Source organism: Crinia signifera, chromosome 1 (assembly GCF_055691185.1).
Source record: "Crinia signifera chromosome 1, ASM5569118v1, whole genome shotgun sequence".
NCBI classification, from domain to species: Eukaryota; Metazoa; Chordata; class Amphibia; order Anura; family Myobatrachidae; genus Crinia; species Crinia signifera.
In genome coordinates, this window is record NC_139217.1 from 300180001 (window position 1) to 300197989 (window position 17989).

The window sequence follows — 17989 nt, forward strand, 5'->3', positions numbered from 1 at the left end:
CCTGGAGTAAACCCACGCAAACACGGGGAGGGCCATGGTGGGTATTGAACCCATGGCCTCAGCACTGTGAGGCAGTAATGCTAACCATTACACCATCCGTGAAACATGACAGCTTCTGCACATGAGCCTGCGAGTTATTTTAAAAAATTTTTTTAAATATTATTAAACTATTCTGATGTATGTATTTACTCTAGATGCACTATTATTTATCCGTTTATATGGAGACAAACATAACTTTATAAAATATGTAAATGAAACCTAGCAGGTATATAAGGTGGCTATGATCAGGTTTTACCACATTCTGACATAATCCATAGTAGTGCTGAAATACGTAGAAAGTGGCTTAAAGGACATTGGATGTGGTGGCTTCACGCTTTACTTCCAGTCCCTGGAGATGACTAGAGGAAGTTTACTAGGGCTGGTAGATGCTGAGACAGGAGAACAGTCACACAGTGTGATTGGGTGAGTGCAGGCTGAATCTGTTGAAATATTCCTTTTTTTTATGTATGTGAGCGTTATATATAACATTTTTACATTTTCCTCACTCAGCATTATATATATATATATATATATATATATTAATCAAGGCAAACAGTGCAAACAAACAACTTCACTGCACTGTTCACCTTGACAAAGACTATAGGGTTACCACCTTTGTGTTGAGAGATTCACGGACAGTAGCCCGCCCTTTGACCCACTCACAGCCCACCCATTGATCTGCCCCAGCCCCATCTCTTGACCCGCCTTATTGTGTTTTTTTTAACCTTCTGTTCTTGATTTTGCACACCTTAATGTCACTTACACATTACGATACACACCGTAATGCCCATTACACATTAAGCCACATATGGTGATGCCCATTACACATTATGCCACACACCGCAATGCTCATTACACATTATGCCACACATCGTGCTGCTCATTACACATTATGCAACACACCGTGATGCCCATTACACATTATGCCACACATTGTGATGCTCATTACACATTATGCAACACACCGTGATGCCCATTACACATTATGCCACACACAGTGATGCCCATGAAATATTATGCAACACATATTATACCACACACCATAAAGGTGTTTACATATTATGCCACATTAGTGCCACTTACCTACATGTTAATTGCTAGGGATTTCTTGCTTAATGTCAGCGGCTTCATGGTCGATGCCAGGGGGATTAGATGCTCGTTGCCACAGGGGAGTGAAAAGCTCGTTGCCATGGGGAGTGAAATGATTGTTGCCAAGGGGGAGTGAAATGCACCCCAGCATTCTAGAGGAGGAGCTTCTTCCCATATGCCGGAAATAGCCATCCTGGGCCACACCTGCTGCAGATTACGCAGTTTACTTACGCATAGGCTGATTCACCAACCCGGCTCCAAGGGCTGCAAGCACACACAGTGTGCTGCATATCTTTCAGTCTCAGTGCATCACACAGTCCACAGTGGCAGGGCAATTTCACATATACTGTCATAACCGGACAGCAAAACAAACTTTGTGTGGCTTTTTGTCTGACATTTGTGCCTTTCACATGCACCGGCTCCGTGAGCTATGCAGTGTAAATTTGGGGTAGTGATTATGTTGGGTCAGGTTGGGGCGGGGAGTGCTAAAACAGCATACCAAACAATCAGTGTTTGTGTGAAAGGCCCCCATAGCCCTCTGCACACACTGAACTGTTAGGACTAGGGATGTGCACCGGACACTTTTCGCGTTTTGGGTTCTGATTGCCTTCAGGTTTTGGGTTCTAATGGGTTTTGCCAAAACACCCCCCAACCTTTTTGGGTTTTGGGTTCTGATTTTTTTTTTACGGCAGACTTGGCTCACCCCTGGAATTATACAGCACATATGCTGGCACCTTTGGACAGATACGGGACACATGGGGGCACCCATGGAATTACACCGCACACATGCGGGCACCCCTGGACTGATAGGGGACACTGGGCAGCACAGCTGGACTGATAGGAGATACTGTGCAGCCCTGCAGTAAAAATAAAAATCTTTTTTGGTACTTGTGTATTAGCACGGCGCCCACGATTTCCATCTTATGGCATCTTATACAATTTAAAATTGTATACCATTGTATATGGCATACAATGGCATACAATGAGATGAGATGAGAAGCGATTTTGAATTGTATAAGCACACTAATGGGTGCTTTCAATGTTAATTGGCCCCCTATAAGATTTTTAATTGTATAAGCACCCTAATGGGTGCTTACAATGTTAAATGCACCCCCACGCCACCCCCACTATCAACGCCAACCCGAAGCATGTCCAGCGCAGCGAGCCCGCGAGGGGCGGCGGTACGCGTCCTCCGACCTTTTCATACCCCCACTATCCATGTCGGCGTGGAGTTGACTTTATATAGTGTGGCGAGCGCAGCGAGCCACCGAGCCCGAAGCATGGCGAGCGCAGCGAGCCCCGCGAGGGGCCGCATTTTACTTTACATGTATTGCGCGTCCCCTCGCGGGGCTCACTGCGCTCGCCGCGCTTCGGGCTCGGTGGCTCGCTGCGCTCGCCACACTATATAAAATAAACTCCACGCCGACATGGATAGTGGGGGTATGAAAAGGTCGGAGGACGCGTACCGCCGCCCCTCGCGGGCTCGCTGCGCTGGACATGCTTCGGGTTGGCGTTGATAGTGGGGGTGGCGTGGGGGTGCATTTAACATTGTAAGCACCCATTAGGGTGCTTATACAATTAAAAATCTTATATGGGGGGCCAATTAACATTGAAAGCAACCATTAGTGTGCTTATACAATTTAAAATCTCATCTCATCTCATCTCATCTCATTGTATGCCATATACAATGGTATACCATTTTAAATTGTATAAGATCGGGTCCCATCGCAGCACATCTCATCTCATTGCATACCATATTAAGCCTTATGGTATGCAATGCGATGGGCGCCGTGATAATACACAAGTACCTCTTTTCCAGAGACCTACTTTTCCCCCACAGTAGTCCCATATAGCAGCCCTATGGATGATAGGTTTTGTGGATTTGGATCAAGCGCTCCTGGGTTGCTGCTCTCTTATGTCACGAAAGATCTCACCCGTGAGATTTAAATATAGTTGCAACGTAAAGATGGGAGTTAAAAAAAAAAAATTGGGGAATGAAAAAAGGAAAAGGAAAAGAAAGAAGATGGAAAGAAGAAGAAAGGAATGGGTTAGACTTCCCTGTGGTGTTTCCTCCTATTCAGCGGTATTCAATGAGCCTGATTCGCCAGGTTTTTATGGCGAATTTGTGCTGTTTGGCGAATTTCTGTCAAAAACGGTGAATCACCCTATTCAATGACCACATGGCGAATACATTTGAAGGTTTTTTTCGCCATGATTCACCGAGTAGCAATCGCTATCTTTTTATGGTGAAGTGGAATGTGAACTTTTAAAATAAAGTGTTTTATTTTTTACATTTGGTGTCAAAAAATCAGGAATTTATTCTGAGGAGGGGCATGCTATTTTTATTCATGTGCTGTAAGCACATGAATATATATTTAATTTTAAAAATAATATTTTTTTTTTTTATTTTTTTTTTACACAGCATCCAGCAGGTGGCGCCAGAGCGGAGCCGCTCATTACATATTCATATATTCACTGCACGATCATTACGATCCTGTGTAGTGAATATACGCTCGCCTGCTGGCACCCCCGGGGGGGCAGCCTGTGCTGCCTGGCACCCGGGGAGCACACCTAACCCCCCACAAAGGTCTGGGCTAGGCAGAGAGACTACCATCTCTCTGCCTGGCACCGTCCTGAGGCTCCCTGCGGCAATCGCCGCAGGAGCTCATATTCGCCAGTCAGGGGCTCGCTGCCCCTGACTCGTTGAATACCGGAGCCCGCCGGCTCCGGAACGTGGCGAATGTGCAGCGAATCCAAAAAAGGATTCGCTGCACCTCGCAGGTATTCACATTGAATACCGCCCATTGAATGCTTGAAATGTTTTCTTATTTTTCTTTCTCTTTCTCCTCTCCTCTTCTTTTATGATGTTGTTTACGATTATGTTTCTTCTCCAGCCACAGGTATATATGATATAATAAAACAAATTTGAAAAAACAATGTGTGACTGTTTATTTTTCAGTTTTTTTCTTTATATCTCTGGTTCGTTTAAGTGCGTCTCACTTGAGGCGTACCTAACTTACAGTATTAGTAGAGGGATGACATATATCATGGTTTCTTTTAATGAATGGGTGGCGTACCCGTACTCACGTAGATATGGCGTGGTAATCCTCACATAAAGGTATCTTTACTACCGGTGTAAATAAAATTTTTATTCGTAAATTTTGCGAGACATTTGCAATAAAAAGAATTAAAAATATTTCTAGGTAGGAGATAGGTGGTGGGGAAATATCAGTAAAGTGCCATGTCTAGAATACAACACTGGACTTATTAATTATAAACACTCTGGTGGACTTTTTCAAATGTTCAAATCGCGTCATCTTAGCCCCGCCCCACTCACGGACCCACAAATCGCGGCATTTGCTTGGATTGAGGGCGGGGCTTTGATACGGCAGCCTTGTCCCCACCCCCCGACTTGCACATTTTGTTGTCCTCTCCGGGCTTCTCCTGGAGAGGGATATAATGTATGGGAACATATGAGAATCAACCATTTGTTCCCAAATACTTGATAACAGACAATGGTCATTCAGACAAATTGTATAAATCTGTTTAAATTCACAAATTTATCTGAACAATCATTTTTGGCAGTTTTACAGCAGTTGGAAGCAAATGGTTGATGTGCTCATATACATTATCAGACTTTGGTTCCCACCAGAGACAGATTGGGAAGATAGATCTGTAGGTGTGTACCTTGCTAAATAATAAGCATTTTCTTTTAATTTAACTTTTATTATGGCAAAATACCTGCAGCTGCCACTAGATGGCATTATATACATTCTAGCAGGTTTAACTAGACGTTTTCTCATGCAAGCAAAAGCAAATCTATTTTTTCAGTGAACCTTTCTTTTCAAATGTCATATATCATAGCCCTTTTACCATTGACACCACATAGATCAAGGAAAAGATTGAGCCATAGCTAGATGTCATAGGTAAATTTTTTAGCTTTTGAGCAAATAAAGAAACTGAACTAAATTGTTTTGTAGTTTTATTCCTTATTATAGTACATACCATGAAATTGTTTACTGCTTAAATAGAATGTTTTGTAGTTTACATAGTAATTAAAAAAAATTTCTTTCTCTATCAAACTTGTATAACCTCAATTTCTGTCTGCAGCACAGTTGCAAGGGCTCATGGTTAATTTGGTTATTTGAAAGCAACAATGTCTAGTGAAAGGTTAAGGCCTACCATTTGTAAAATCTTAGAAGCTTTGTTGCTGACATTCATGCCCAATGATAAGGATTAGATGGTCACCAAGCTTGTCTTAAAATGCTCCTCTGCCTTCTGAGTTGCTTAAGTGCAGTTCACAGTAAACTGCACTTAAGCAACTCAGAAGGCAGAGGAGCCGGAGAAGAAATCCCTACAGAAAGTGCCCAGCAGCATTCGCACTGGTGGTAGAGACTTATGCTATTCTGGAACTGCTTGGTTGTCAGTTCCTGGACATTCGGTAATTGCTAGCCTCCATATGTTTAAGGATTGACTTGCCATAAGGAATTTATGCACTTTATTTAGAGTGCTTTTTAAGTGTTATAAACTGTATGTGTGTTTTATTGGATTGTTATTAAATTGTGTGATTTTTAAAAAAACGCACTTCACCATTTTATATATTTTTTCCATCATTTACATGATCTACTATACTGGAGGAATCCCGGTATCTGTCCAAATTCCCAAGCGCCGGATAAGTTATATTCCATTTCTATCTTTCCCTCCCTCTCTCTATTTTATATATATATATAAATATATATATATATATATATCTGAGAACAAAAGAAGAGTGGGCGCTCCGATAGTGTATTATCACTTTTTATTTTAACAGGAAAGATTTAAGAACAATCAGGTCAGGTCACGTACCGCAAATTGCGGCTGTTACCTGCCGCTGGTATGAATTATATGGAACAAACAGTTGGAGAGGTTGCACTCCTCCTTGCAGCCTTTGAGTACACGATCAAACAGAGACGCTAGGCCACGCCCCTACGCGTTTCGTCACACCGGACTTCGTCAGCCCTCTGACGAAGTCCGGTGTGACGAAACGCGTAGGGGCGTGGCCTAGCGTCTCTGTTTGATCGTGTACTCAAAGGCTGCAAGGAGGAGTGCAACCTCTCCAACTGTTTGTTCCATATAATTCATACCAGCGGCAGGTAACAGCCGCAATTTGCGGTACGTGACCTGACCTGATTGTTCTTAAATCTTTCCTGTTAAAATAAAAAGTGATAATACACTATCGGAGCGCCCACTCTTCTTTTGTTCTCAGATAAACCAACCCGTGTGGATTCGGGATTTTTAAGTGGAGCAGCCGGCTTAAGACACAAGCACAGTGTGGACTATAAAGGAACTAATATCCACAGGTGTTAGGATCGAAAACACCCGACCCTTGTGGAACTTTGGGAATTATCCCCACGAGACTGGTATCGTTTGCCATCAAATATTCATTCCTATTACCTTTGCGCATTGTCATTTTCCTTTTATATATATATATATATATATATATATATATATATAGACCATGAATGACATTTATTAGAGATCGATGGTGGGTTTTTGGCGATTTTTATCGCAAAAATGGCAGTTTTTTCATTTTTTTTCCAAATCGATTTTTTTATGGCTGGCGATTTGCGGCATAAATCGTACTTTTTGCCGCGAAATCGCACTTTCTAAAAGTGCGATTTTTTTTAACTCCGGAATTCGCATCCAGATGTTTTCCCCATTGAAAAAGATACAAATCGCATTTTTAATGAGATGCGCATTTGGAAATCGCCTCAAAAAATGGTCTAAAGTTCCAAAACAAAATAGACCTGATCCTGACTGGCGGTTTGGTCAGAAACATGGCGATTTTGTCAGAACCATGCACAGATCATTTTGATCTGTGTATGGTTCTTTGTTAAAATATGTGTAAAAGTTAAAAAAAAAATGGCGTGAGGTCCCCCCTCCTGTACATAACCAGCCCCGGGCTCATTGAGCCGGACCTGGTTCCAAAAATACGGGGGACAAAAAGCGTAGGGGTCCCCCGTATTTCTGAAACCAGCCCCGGACTCTTGAACCGGTCCTGGTTCCAAAAATACGGGGGACAATAAATCTGGGGGTCCCCCGTATTTTGAAACCAGCACCGGGCTCCAACAGCCCGCAGTGTCATGCCACAGCCGGGGGACACTTTTTACACAAGGTCCCCCGGCCGCACCATGAGCACCGTGGCTGGTCAGCCTTGGACGGGGTACCTGGAGGAGTAGGGACCCCCCCAATAAAGGGGTCCCCCCCAGGCTTCACCCGTCCAGGGCTGAAGCCCGGGGCTGTCACCGGCGTCCCTGGCCATTGGACGCCGGCCTGATAGGGTTAAATTCTCATTCCTAACATTGCTTAATACAGGAGAACTGCAAGTGCCAGCAGACCTCCCCCGCAGGCTGGGACTTGGAGAACCACAAGTCCCAGCATGCGGGGCATTAATGGGCCCGCTGGGACCTGTAGTCCACCTGCAAAAAGAATGTTAAAATAAAGCACACACACAGAAAAGTATAACTTTAATACACCCACATCCACAAACAGATCACTTTTACACCGCTATACATACCGATCCAGGATCCAGCGCTGGTCTCTCTGCAGCAGAGCCGGACAGCCCGCACTGACAGCGGGCTGACCGACTTCCTCCGATGCAGCGAACAGCTTCTGTCGCGCTGTCCCAGATTTTTTGTCCCCCGTATTTTTGGAACCAGGACCGGTCCAAGAGTCATCCCGAAAATCGCCCTACATCGCACTTACTCGCACTTTTCATGCCGGAATACACACCTCATTAAATATTCGCTTTTTGGAAAAAAATGCGATTTTAAAAAACGGCGATAAAGGGCGATTTGAGCAAAAATCGCATTTTCGGAAAAACGGTAAACACAATAAACCTCGCCCCATGAGTCTAGGCTGCACACACAGGTCAATACCAGGAGTGCTGAAGCTCACAAAATGGTGGTAATACAAAAATGCATTAGAGAGCCAGCAACATCAAAAAAAGTGAAAAAAGATTTTGAATAGGCATATAAAGTGCATATCGGATAAAGTAGCAAAAAGACTTTAAAAATAAAGGAGGACATGTCTACTTAGCATGAGTGTGACAAGACATCTTCACCACGTAAGTCCTCCCACAACCAGTCATGACACCCGACAGGCTGTTTCGGTGCTCACTGCACGTTAGTCATGGGCAAATGACTGAGAGCTCCCATGCATCCTCATATACCCACAAGAATAATCAGCTCAAGTTAGCTCACCTGTTTAAATGCGGCAAAAAGGAACAAGCTGACCAGCTGTCCCACCGGAAGCGGCATACGGTCGTCATAGCAACTAGGGATGCCGGAAGATGGACGGACACTCCGTCACATCACGTAGCAACCCGCACATGCCGGCCGCCTGAGCGGAAGTCAGCTGACCGCAAGTGTCAGTCGGCGTCATAGCAACAGAAACAAAACAAGTAAGCTATGCGCGCAACACAGTGATATCGGCTGTACAGCGGAGATGTATACAATCATCTCATAAACGCTGGCATCTAGCTCTGATATACACTATCATAAAAACAAGCGGTGAGCAACAGAAGCGCTGAGTATTCAAAGGGGCACAGTGAATGCATGTGAGGCACAAACCAACATATAACAAACAGTAATGGACACAGACCTAACACATAGAGTAGACCAGACCCACATACAGAATGGATCAAATAGAATAACAGGTGTATAGCCATAATACATAGAGGGGAACACAATACCAATCAGATGGATAAACAAAGATAGCAAATGCATAGATAACTAGATACAGGTAATGAAATTAGACACAGCTCGCATATATGAACACCACCATCGATAGTAGCTAATCATAAAAAACAATGGAGGGACTGCTATTCATTCAGACCATTAGGCGTAGTGCATTTCAGGTGATGAATCCACAGACACTCTCTCTGGAGAAGGACCTTATCCCGATCACCTCCATGCCTCAGTGGAGGAATGTGATCAATTGGCATCAATGAAAAGTCACGCATGGAATGTCGCATAGTTTCATAGTGTCGCGCCACAGGAGGTGTGTTACCATCAATTTTGGTAAACGCCTTTTTTATTGAAGAGCGATGTCCTGCAAATCGTTCCTTTAGTAAGCGAATAGTTTTGCCCACATATACAAGTCGGCAGGGGCAAACTATAGCATATATAACGTAACGACTCGCAATTCAGATGATGTCTGAGGTCATAGGACTGTCCAGTCTTCGGATCAATAAATTTGTCCCCTAGCATCAGAAACTGGCAGTTCACACAACCGTGGCATTTTGTGACCCCATTTTTTGTTTGTAGCCACGTTTTGTTTTTTATGGGTCCAATGTCCGATGGAGCTAAGACATCCCGCAAGTTGCGGCTCCTCTTGTAGCAAAAAAGAGGTGTCTGTATACAATAACGCCCAATGGCTACATCCGATTGCACAATATGCCAATGTTTAAGTATAGTTTTTCGGATATGCGCTGAAGTGACAGAGTATGTACTTGAAAAAATCAATCTGTCTTTGTCTACATTCTTGTCGCGTTTGACAAATGTCTGGTCCCGCGAAGTCTCCAAACACCGTGTCACCGATTCAGACACTTCCTTGGCATCATAGCCGCGCTCCAAAAAAACGTTGACTCATCTCCGAGAGGGCCTGTATCATTACCTGTATCTAGTTATCTATGCATTTGCTATCTTTGTTTATCCATCTGATTGGTATTGTGTTCCCCTCTATGTATTATGGCTATACACCTGTTATTCTATTTGATCCATTCTGCATGTGGGTCTGGTCTACTCTATGTGTTATGTCTGTGTCCATTACTGTTTGTTATATGTTGGTTTGTGCCTCACATGCATTCACTGTGCCCCTTTGAATACTCAGCGCTTCTGTTGCTCACCGCTTGTTTTTATGATAGTGTATATCAGAGCTAGATGCCAGCGTTTATGAGATGATTGTATACATCTCCGCTGTACAGCCGATATCACTGTGTTGCGCGCATAGCTTACTTGTTTTGTTTCTGTTGCTATGACGCCGACTGACACTTGCGGTCAGCTGACTTCCGCTCAGGCGGCCGGCGTGTGCGGGTTGCTACGTGATGTGACGGAGTGTCCGTCCATCTTCCGGCGGCCCTAGTTGCTATGACGACCGTATGCCGCTTCCGGTGGGACAGCTGGTCAGCTTGTTCCTTTTTGCCGCATTTACACAGGTGAGCTAACTTGAGCTGATTATTCTTGTGGGTATATGAGGATGCATGAGAGCTCTCAGTCATTTGCCCATGACTAAGGTGCAGTGAGCACCGAAACAGCCTGTCGGGTGTCATGACTGGTTGTGGGAGGACTTACGTGGTGAAGATGTCTTGTCACACTCATGCTAAGTAGACGTGTCCTCCTTTATTTTTAAAGTCTTTTTGCTACTTTATCCGATATGCACTTTATATGCCTAATAAAAATCTTTTTTCACTTTTTTTGATGTTGCTGGCTCTCTAATGCATTTATATATATATATATATATATACCCGTGTGACGACGCTGACATGCGTTAACAGCTCGTGGTGCAGCGTTCTGGACACTCTATGGTGTCTTTTACTACTTGATGTATTATCTGATATGGCTGTCTTACAAGTCTTGAAAAAGGCCCTAATTCGGGTCGAAACGTTGACCATATGTGATGGCAGCGTAAATAAAAGGAAATGAAATAAAAAGAATCGCTTTTAACTCCAGTCTGGCGAGTGTCCTCCTTCTGTACCCACAATTATATATATATATATATATATATATATATATATATATATATATATATATATATAGCACAGAGGTTGTTTGGCACTCGAGTTGAAATGAATTTTTGCCGGGGTGCCTTCCCAGGGGAGAGATATATACACAATTCTTACAGTACCCTGCCGGGTATTCTGTTAGAAGAAGGAGGCGGCACTCGTCGGGCTTTAACTTCAGTGATTTATGTTCATATAAAAAATGAAGACATTACAGCAGATCAAGACGAAGTTTCAAGACCCATAGTGGTCTTTTCATCAGGTCTCTGTGCAAAAGTACAGTGCAAAATCACAAACAAGAGTATCTTACCTCAGGAGAGACTTATATCAGTGTTCAATTAGAGCATGCATGAGAAGCGTAGCTGATTCACAGGACTTCCGGGTAGACGGATACAGTGTTCCGCCTCCACATCATGTGACCCCGTGACGTCACTGTGAGGCTACGGGCTGTGAGAAAAGAAAATGTGATAACTTATTTGATACAGTGTATTTGATACAGTGTATCAAATAACAGCAATACTTAAGTGACGTGAAAACTAACGGTGAGGAACATGCACATCTAACATAATACATAATAAAAACATGATAGGGGTCCATTCGGATCATTAATGGAGATGGTTACAGTTCACGCATCCCACCAGTACTCTCTCACAGTACTCACTGACAGCGTGTACTGTATTGCGCTTAAGGATACCTTAGATGTATGGGGTGCACCAGTTAAGTATGGGTTTTCTGCAACTATAGCGGATTCCCATACTATTACTGTGATAATGCCACTGAATCCCGTGTCATCTATAGTGATAAATCTGTTATGCGCTGTGGTGGAAAATTGCCCTGATTTTGCACTGTACTTTTGCACAGAGACCTGATGAAAAGACCACTATGGGTCTTGAAACGTCGTCTTGATCTGCTGTAATGTCTTCATTTTTTATATGAACATAAATCACTGAAGTTAAAGCCCGACGAGTGCCGCCTCCTTCTTCTAACAGAAAACCCGGCAGGGTACTGTAAGAATTGTGTATATATATATATATATATATATATATATATAGCACAGCAGGGGGGGGGGGGGGTATAGCACTCCAGGCGACTTCTCAGCAAAAGGAAACACTCAGACCACTATGTGGTTACAACGTTTCAATGCCCGTTTAATGTGGCATTTTCGTCAGGTAAATGCCACATTAAACGGGCATTGAAATGTTGTAACCACGTCGTGGTCTGAGTGTTTCCTTTTGCTGAGAAGTCGCCTGGAGTGCTATACCCCCCCCCCCCCCCCCTGCTGTGCTGTTTGTTATGCAGTATGGGCACACGGCGCTGACTGTATATATATATGGAGAGCCGATTCCCCGCTTGAACCTCCTATATATATATATATATATATTTATTTATTTAATTGATTCACCCCCAGCATAGGCGAATCTAGACCGCTGGCCGCCGCCGCATACACAATTTAAAGAAATGACAGCCGGGCAGAAAAGGGCTGTGCGCTGCCCAGCTGTATATAGTCATTGGCTAACTAAGTTCTAGCAAAGCAGCAGCTCTGTCCCCGTCGATACCGTGAATGCTCCCGCTGGACCGTGAGCCAATAGGAGCTCACGGTCCGGCAGCCAATCAGGATCAGCCACCAATACCACCATGCCACTCCTGATTGGCTGCCAGTCGCGAGCTCCTGGCTCGCGGTCCAGCGGGAGTATTGAATGAAGATATCAATGGGGACAGAGATGCTGCTTTGCTTAGAGGTTAGACAGTGACTATACAGCCGGGCAGCGCACAGCCCTTTCTGCTCGGCTGTCATATCTCTATAAATTGTGTGTGCCTGGCGTCACTCCCCCTTGGAAACGAGCAATAACCTCCCCCTTGGCAATGAGCAATTCCCACCCACCCTTGGCATCAAGAATTTCACTCCCCTACGGCAACGAGCAATCCCCCTCCCCCTTGGCAATGAGCAATTCCCCCCAACCCACAATGAGCAAATTCACTCCCCTTTTGCAATGAGCATTTAACTCCCCCTAGGCTAGGAACAATTCACTCCCTCTTGGCAACAAGCATGTATTCCCCTTAGCAATGAGAAATCCCCACTCCCCCTTTGCAATGAGCATTTAACAACTCCCTCTTGGCAGCAAGCATGTATTCCCCCATGGCAACGAGCATGAAGACCCCTTGGCAATGAGCATGAAGCTCCCTTGGCATAGAGCATGAAGCCCTTGGCATCGAGCCTGAAGCCCCTGGCATCAAGAAAGAACCCCCTAGCAATAAACATGTAGGTAAGCGGCACTTATGTGTCAAATATGTAATGGGCATTATGGTTTGTTATATAGTATGTAATGGGCATCATGATGTGTGGCACAATGCGTAATTGGCATTACAGGTTGTGGTCTTATGTGTAATTGGCATTACGGTGTGGCTTTATTTGTAATGGGTATTACGGAGTTTGCTGAAATGTGTAGTGGGCATTATGGTGTGTGGTCTAATGTGTAATACCACAACCCTTTTTGTGACAACACGCCTCCTTTCCGTGAGGCCACGCCCCCTTTTCGCTGTGTGGCTTTGCCGCACAAAGGTCCAACCAACTTTAGTATTTGGATCTGAGACCATCCATTATCATTTTTCTAGATTCGCCTATGACCCCCAGACTTGGAGTTCCTGGTCCTATTTTACCAGAAAAACAGTAATGCTGCTGTTTTTAAATTGGCCAGCAATAACATAAAGGGTGCAGCGCTGGTCCGTTATTACTTTACTATGTAGTTGCTGGGTCCATCCCAGCACCCTCTAATTATGTGCTAGGATTGTCAGGAAGTTGTCACACTTCACATTGCTCTTAAAGTAGTATCTGCAAGTTTTTATAGAGCAGGTCATACATACTGTATAAACACTGCATGATAAACCACTGACTCAGTCTGAGTCTGGTCCCTAATTTTTGGATGATTCCCTCTAATCATGGCTAAGCACGGTTTAGCTGACAGTTTAGCTAATGGTGCTCAGCATAATCTAAACATATTGGTTTACTGAATTGTATTTTGAGCAATGTACTCCTAAGGTCCCTTGATACTTTAATATCTGGCTCACCACAAGTTGAGGTAGTACCTGAGCAATTGAAGACTTCCCCAGTGTGGGGACAGCTGCTCTGGAAAGAAGCTGTCCCTGTCAGCCCAGACACTGAGGTTGGGATGAAAGTCCGAGGTCAGCGACAGTGCTAATTAGTAATAGTGTAACTTTACACTGCTGGAACTGGCCTGGCCTCTAAAACTAGGCTTGGCCAATACTCCAGGGATCCAATGCCTAACCAGACTTTTGACACGTCTAATGGAGATCCAAGACACAGAAACATGCAACCTCCAATAAACATTATGCATAGACATCTGCCAAAAGGGGGGGCTCTAGTGGTGGTGCGCCAGTGGTGCATACCTGGACATCACTGGCACGCACCTGTTCTATGTTAGTGGTATGCCCGGAAATTTTCCGGGACAGCCCGCTGCGGCATACCACCCAAGTGGTTAAAGAGAAGCGGATATTCAATTACAGCCTTTCTGAACTTGCACTGCTATGCAATATTGGTACTTGTTTCCTAGAACGGCGCCCACGATTTTGATCTTAGGCATCGCAAGGAAAAAAATTGCGTCGCTCGCATCGCATGCGGCCAAAAAATCGCATGCGATGCGACCGACGCGATTACCGATTTTACATAGGGAACAATGTTAAATGGCCCAATCGACCCGATTTTACATAGGGAACAATGTTAAATGGCCCACAGACCCCAAATAGCCACCCTGAAGTGTGAAATGGCCCCCCCAATTGTAAACGCCACAGCACGATCAATGTCAACCCGAAGCGTGGCGAGCGGCGGCGGTACGCGTCCTCCGACCTTTTCATTCCCCCACTATCCACGTCGGCGTGGAGTTGAGAATAGAAAGTGTGGCGAGCGCAGCGAGCCACCGAGCCCGAAGCGTGGCGAGCGTAGTGAGCCCCGCGAGGGGCCGCGGAACATGCTCCCGAAGCGTGGCGAGCGCAGCGAGCCCCGCGAGGGGACACGGATTACTTAACATGTATTCCGCGTCCGCTCGCCACGCTTCGGGCTCGTATTCTGCGTCCCCTTGCGGGGCTCGCTGCGCTCGCCACGCTGCACTCGCCACGCTTCGGGCTCGTATTCCGCGGGGCTCGCTGCGCTCGCCACGCTGTGCTCGCCACGCTTCGGGCTCAGTGGCTCACTGCGCTCGCCACACTTTCTATTCTCAACTCCACGCCGACGTGGATAGTGGGGGTATGAAAAGGTCGGAGGACGCGTACCGCCGCCGCTCGCCACGCTTCGGGTTGACGTTGATCGGTCGCATCGCATGCGATTTTTTGGCCGCATGCGATGCGACCGACGCGATTTACATTTTACCATGCATTTCTATGTAAAATCGCGGACATCGCATCGGTCGCATCGCATGCCATTATAATGGCATGCGATGTACATGCGATGCCCACGATGGGCGCCGTTCTAGGAAACAAGTACTGCAATATTTTTACAGCCTGGTTGAGCCCCTTAGACACTGCACCAGGATTACGCACACCTTACTGCCCATTACACATGAGGCCTTATTCTAGTTCACTCTTTCTGACAAAATCCTTCTTAGAAGGACAAAACCATGTGCACTGCAGGTGGAGCAGATGTTACTTCTGCAGAGAGAGTTAGATTTGGGTGGGGTTTTACTTCAAAGTGAGATCTATATTGCAGTGTAAAAATAAAGCAGTCAGTATTTACCCTGCACAGAAACAAAATAACTCACCAAAATGTAATTCTCTCTGCACATGTTACATCTGCCCCACCTGCAGTGCACATAGTTTTGTCCATCTAAGAATGATTTTGTCAGAAATAGTGAATTAAAATAAGGCCCATTGTCACATACGGCAATGTCCATTACATATTACGCAACATACCCTAATGCCCATTACATATTACAACACACTCCGTAATGTCCATTACATATTACGTCACACACCATAATAACCATTACATATTATGCCACACACCGTAATGCCCATTACCTATTACACCACAAACCTTAATGCCCTTACTTTTTACGCCACACATCATAACGCCCTTACATATTAAACCATACACTGTAATGCCTATTACATATTATACACCATACTGTAACATCTATTAGACATTATGCCACACACCGTAATGCCTTTTACATGCCACATAACTGCTGCCTACCTACATGCTTGTTGCGAGGAGTTACATGCTTGTTTCTAAGGGTTTCTTGCCTTTTGAACATAAAATTGGGTAATTCCACTTAAAATAGTCCTGCGCAAATAAAGTCCACACAAAAGCTGCTAGTATGTGGTTTAATCCCACATAGCTGGCTTCCACGTGCCGGTAAACAATAGAAACAAAATGGTATGTATCCTAAGCTACAAAGGGGATCAATCCTCAAACCAGCGCTTGATTGAAAAATATATACCAAACATCCCTTAGGATTAATGGGCGGCTTCTCTTCTCCAACAAGGATTGCTTAGCTGGGGTACACTCCTAATCGGAGGCTCCCATCAGTATCCCATGGAATCACTCGTTTCCAATGATGAATATGTAAACTCGAGAAAGAGGAGAGATGTATAGTGTAACACTGTTTATTAAATTAACAAGTAAAATTACAAAATGTATTATCCCACGGGAGAAAAAGGGTGGATTTTTCCGTATAAGGTGGAGAACTAGGCAGGCTCTCAAACAGGCATAGGTGGAAATAGATGTTAAACCTGGGATCGTCCCACTGCTAATGCTGGTTGAGAGTTCCACCCCTTCCCTCTCAGGGTCAAAGTACAGCTTCCAAAGCATTTCAGACACTACTGTGTCCTTTTACAAAGAGAATAGCTGTATACCACACTGCCCACTTAATATAGGGGTACGACCAATCGCCGGGTCACGCTGTATCACGAGCGGGGATTATTTCCGGTCGCGGCTTTCGGCGATAATATGTCAAGTCGGATGAAGCACATGTTGCCCCACTTCCGGCCGGGACAGCTTGTCTTCCGGCCGGGACAGCTCGTCTTCTGGCCTCGGTTCCTGCAACGTGATGCCACACTTCCTTTGTCTATGTATATTGCCCCATTTCCGGCATGTATTATTCCATTTCTCATTATGGTATATAGATAGTTTTGCATGTTGCCAGGGGGGGAATACATGCTCGTTGCCCAGGGGGAGGTTCTTGCTCATTGCCATGGGGGAGTTACATGCTTGTTGCTATGAGGGAGTTACTGTACATTGGGTAGTTTCCAGGGAGTAGTTACATGGTCATTGCCATGGGGAAAACATGCTCATTGTCAGGGGGAGGTACTTGCTCATTGCCAAGGGTATGCACTGCACGCCAGCGCTCCTGTAATCTGCACTTTTGGGTAGTGCTGGACACTCTGCGCCCCCCTCCCCTATCAAGCTCTGTGTCCTGACTCCTGCAGCTGTGTGTGAGCAGAGGGCCGTGGGCGGCTCCAACGGGCAACATCAATGCCCAGTGGACTAGGTTGCAGCGCAGCGTCTCCCACCTACCTCCTCGATCACTGCTGCCTGTCTCCACTCGTGCATATGTAATGAGTGGGGACCCGACGCAGTGCATATTGAATGAGCCGCATGGGTCCCTGCTCATTACATATTTACGGACGATGACACACTCATTACATATGCACTGTGCTGGGTCCCTGCTCATTACATATGCACATGCGAAGACCCGCTCAGGCAGCATTGATCCCTGCATACAATAGCAGGAGGCCCGCCACTGGACTAGCAGCCAGGCTGGCAGCATGGCCCTGGCCCTCCTCTCTCTTCAGAGTGGCAGGGTCTGGGACACTCGTCCCCATGGTCGCCCCTGATGGTGGTCCTGTCCATTTAATAATTATTGTTTCATTTATCAAAGAAGCTTTTAATAATCTTTATCCTTGCACATTTAAAAGAAAAAATGCAGCAGTTCTTAAACTATGGGTCCTGACCCCAATAGCAGGTTGCAACCATATCAGCATGAGGTCACGACTCCATGTTGCTAACCATCAGGCTAATGACTTCTCTAATCTCTCAGTCCAGTGGCAGAACTACCATTGGTGCAGCAGGTGCAGTGCACCGGGGACCCA